The sequence below is a fragment of the Triticum urartu genome, chromosome 2A, assembly GCF_056163025.1.
Source record: "Triticum urartu cultivar PI428250 chromosome 2A, HENAU_Tu73, whole genome shotgun sequence".
Lineage (NCBI taxonomy): Eukaryota > Viridiplantae > Streptophyta > Magnoliopsida > Poales > Poaceae > Triticum > Triticum urartu.
Window position 1 is genome coordinate 216,197,462 of NC_141874.1, and position 4,754 is coordinate 216,202,215.

A 4,754-nucleotide genomic window follows, 5' to 3' on the forward strand; every position below is an offset into this window, starting at 1 on the left:
GCGCCCGTTTGAGTCGTCCCGTTAGAGTTGCTCTAAGAAGGTACGGCACTCTGCCGTGTCCAGCAGGCACGGTAGAGGAGCCGGTTCCACCACGGATATGCGTGTTAACCAGACGGCGGCAACATGCGACAGCAGTACTGGCATACCAGGATCCCATGCTATCATTGGCACTATCATCACAAGGTATTGCAGACAACGATGCCCACTGTCCTCTAGCTTCTGCTACTCATCCTTCTTTTTTATCATAGTGATTTCGTCTATTACTTTTGGATTGTGCATAACCTACCAGTTAATTTGATTTCAGGTAAATGCGTGTAGTGATTGGAGCGGGCACGTTACTAGGTTTGCATGTTCTTGCCCCATAGGTGTTCTTTCAAGTCAGTGGGTCTATTTTCTATTCGTGATTCCTGCATATTCCCTGCTACACTTAGGTTATTCTTTTAGCTTTTCACCGATCTTTGTTGCATTCTTTTAGCTTTTCACCGATCTTTGTTGTTTGATAATCTAAAAGGAGAATTTCTTCCAGGAAGAAAAATTGTATTTCTCGCCATGGTTGGGGATAATCACGCATGGACAAATATGACCGGATGATGAGTTACGTTTTCACTTGCTTGCATAATGCAATCTATTCATAACTATTGGTGTTCAAGGTCAGTCGTAATTGCAATTTAGACGCATTATTATCTCAGCCCCACCTGTTTTAGCAGATTGCACATATTTGCTTCAATTTTCGGAAAGGTGATCTAGGCAAGTTTTCATCGTGTTGTGTTCAACCTTTCTAATGATTACTGGAACAATCATATTACTACATATACTAATTGGTGCTAATCTCAGACAACTTTTAATTGGAGAATGTGCTTTTTAGGATAAACACGCCAGGAATTTAGTACTATTTGTTACACATTGTTCTCCTCTATGCGCATCTCTTCAATAGGTATATCGGAATGTCCCGCGGCAACGCGTGGGGAATTATCTAGTTCATCTAACAAGAGGAAGACTCACGTAGCTCTACTCGTCAGCTTTAATATTCGGGAGACGAGATGGACGGAGATTTCAACGTTCGAGCTTCAAGTGTAAAAACCTGACGTTCGAGCTGTATCATTTTCGTTAATTATCTACTCCCTAATATCAAAATGCAATTAAGATTTTGCCTACCATCCTCTCAAAAAATATTACTGAGTACCAAATATTAACGTGCATTGCATATACACGATTATTATTAGTACTAGGTATGAATGTATATGGATGCATGTACATTTTAGATAGGATATTAATTGCATGTGTATATTAGGTAGAATATTAGTAGCATTTTGATACTCATTGGTAGAAATTTAATTGCATGCGATACGCCTGATTTGGTAGCTTGCTTCACCCCGAAGGAAAGGCCTACCGATGTGTAAACCGGCATTGAGTAAATACGACTTCGCCCCGAAGGAAAGGTCACACACTTCACCCAACTATCCAAGATCCGAGACCGAGTAGAACCTCTGTTTCCTGGTGGTCTGCAAGAGTTAGGCCAACTTTACCGTACGATCCTAAAACTCACCCTATTTTGTTCGGATTTTATCCGTATAAGATAGAAATAGAGAGAGAAAACGCCGGACAGAGGCCGGACAAACTCGTTGCACGCAGCATTGCTACCCCATTTTTACCCCATTTCACCAGCTGTCCGTCCTCGTCATTTCTTCAAACACGTAGCAGGCATAGCAAACTCGCCGCTGCGGCCGCCTTGTCCGCCCAAGCTCGCCGCCGCGCCCCGCGCCCGGGCCAGGCCGTCCGTGCCGCCGCGCCCCGCGCCCGCGCTAGGCCACCCGTGCCGCCGCGCCCCTCGTCCCCGCCGCGCCCGCGCACGCCGCCCGTCGCCGCGCGCCGCGCCCGCGCGCCAGCGCCATGGCTGCCCGCGGCCGCGCGCCAACGCCATGGCTGCCCGCGGCCGCGCCCCGCGCCCGCGCACGCCGCCTGCCGCCGCGCGCCGCGCCCGCGCGCCCGCGCCATTGCTGCCCGCTGTGGAGTTGGCCGTTCCGTAGGGGCATGAAGAGCAGCCCGGCGCCCGGAGAGGCGCGACCTTCTCCCCCTCGCGGTGGCGCCTGTCGCTCCGGCGCCCGGAGAGGCGCAGCCAGAAGTAGCAGAAGGCGAGGCCGTCGAGCCGGGCCAGCGCCGGGAGCGCGTCGGGCAGTGGGTGTACGAGGTGCGCGTGCCCGGGATCTTGGTGAAGTACTCCAGCTCCCCTGGGCCAGGCCGGACACCACCGGCGCCACGACCCCTCCCCCGGCGCGACGCGTGCCGTTGGCCGCGCCGGCGGCCGCAGAGAGCGGCGCTGCCCTCTTCTCGTCCCGCTCCAGCCGGTACGCGAGCAGCTTGGTCGCGGTGGCGTTCTTTGAGCATTTCCGACGGGCTTGGCAGAGGCATGGGAGGCGGCGGCGAGCAGGAGAAGGAGCGTGGAGAGGGAGAGCAAAGGCGGAGATCGGTGTGAACTGGAGGGGGGCCGGTGCTGCTGTTGTACTGGAGTGGCGTGGTGCGCGTGGTGGGCAGGTACAGAAAAGGAGAAAAAAAGAGACTGACAGGTGGGGTCGAGGGTGGACACAGACGGATGATGAGGACGCGAAGATGTCCGCTTTGGCCCCAAACCAAGAGCAACTTTGGTCTGAAAATAAGGCAAAAGCGGACACGGACCGGACGAAATGTCCATATTCTCCCATGCGTTGGGTCGTTCGGTTTGTCCGTTTTATCCTAAACGGACATAAACGGACGGGGTAAAAATGGGTCACGCGATGGAGTTGGCCTGATCCGGCGATCTAACCTGCAATAGTACTACTATAAAATATACACGGGGGTGGGGGTGCATGCCAGCAAGGCAAAGCGACGGATACTGAAGCAAGAAACCAATCCAGTTCATTGATTCCTTGCTGACGATGAGGACTATGGCGGCGCCATCGGAGGCGGCGGTGGAAGCATTCAAGCAGGCGCTGGCGACCGCTGCCTCGGTGTCCGCGTACGCCATGCTTGCGCGCGGCATGGCGCGGGAGCTCCTCCCCGACGAGTTGCGCGCGGCCGTGCAGTGGGGCGCGGCGTTGGTGCGCTCCCGCTTCGGCGCCCGCGACAAGGAGCGCCACACCATCATCATCCGACACTACGACAACGCCGCGTCCAGCCAGAACAGCTTCTTCGACGCGGCGCGCACGTACCTGGCCACCAAGATCAACCCGCGCACCATGTCCCGGCTCTGCCTCGCCCGCTCCCTCATCACCGAGCCCGACGGGAGCATCAGCTGGAGCACGCTCCTGTCCATGGAGGACGGGGGCTCCATCACAGACCACTTCGACGGCGTTGAGTTCCGGTGGGCGTTCATGGAGGCTGGCGGCGATGACGGCAATAGGGCCAAGGGCGGGGGCGAGACCCTAGAGCTCAGCTTCGACGCGGAGCACGCGGACACCGCTCTCGACAAGTACGTGCCCTTCATCAGCTCCACGGCGGAGGAGCTGCGACGCCAGGACCGCGCGCTCAAGATCTTCATGAACGACTACGGGTCGTGGCAAGGCATGAACCACCACCACCCGGCCTCCTTCGAAACGCTCGCCATGGATCCAGGGCTGAAGCAGGCCGTCCTGGACGACCTCGATCGCTTCCTCAAGAGGAAAGACTACTACCGGCGGATCGGAAAGGCTTGGAAACGCGGCTACCTGCTCTACGCCACCCCCCCCCCCCCCCCCCCCCCCCCGCACCGGCAAGTCCAGCCTGGTGGCCGCCATGGCCAACCACCTTCGTTTCAACCTCTACGACCTCGATCTCTCCAGTGTGCCCGACAACTCGTACCTGCAGTGGCTTCTCATCGACATGTCCAACAAGTCCATCCTCGTCATCGAAGATATTGACTGCAGTTTCGACACCATGTCGAGAGAAGACCGCAAGGACCACCCCGACGAGGACGATGGACGAGACAACCAATCGGGAGATGAGCGCAAGATGACACTGTCGGGGCTGCTCAACTTCATCGACGGGCTGTGGTCGACCAGCGGCGAGGAGCGCATCATCATCTTCACCACCAACTACAAGGATCGCCTCGATCCGGCGCTGCTGCGGCCGGGGCGCATGGACATGCACGTCTACATGGGTTACTGCTGCTGGGAGGCATTCAGGAAGCTGGCCTGGAACTATCACCTCATCGACGACCACCCTCGGTTCCCAGGCATACAGGAATCACTTGCAGGGGTGGAGGTAACGCCCGCCGAGGTGTCCGAGATGCTGCTACGGAGCGAGGACGCCGATGTTGCGCTACGGGTACTTCTGGAATTCCTCCGAGAACGAAGAGGGGCAATAAAAGAGTCAGAGGACAAGCATGATGCGTAGCATGGTACTAGCAGAGAAGACAAATGTTGTGTGTACCAAAAGAAAAAAAGACAAATGTCTTGAGCCTTTTTCTTGAGGTGAAAAATGTTGTAAGAACATCTCCAAAAGAAAGAAGCCAAATGTTGTGTGTTAAAAAAAAGACAAATGTTGTGAGCAGGTTACAAAAACACTTAATCATCACTTATTGAAGACCTCCAATAATGTTTTTCTGCTTATTCGGAATGAATGCTTCGCAGAACCTCATTGACCTCATCCCCAATACTCCTCTCTCTCTCTCTCTCTCTCTCTCTCTCTCACGACGGACCATAGAAGGTGGACCCGCACCCTGCTGGAGATGCTCCAAGGAGCTTTGCTAGCATTTTTTATGCTCCAAGCTTGTAATTGTTATATTTCTTTTTTTAGACAAA

At 54.8% G+C, this 4,754-nt stretch overlaps 1 pseudogene; it reads left to right on the forward strand.

The window, feature by feature from the left end:
• The first annotated feature begins 1,944 nt into the window (after positions 1–1,944).
• On the forward strand, positions 1,945–4,537 carry LOC125536531 (AAA-ATPase At3g50940 pseudogene; annotated as a pseudogene).
• Positions 4,538–4,754: the final 217 nt, after the last annotated feature.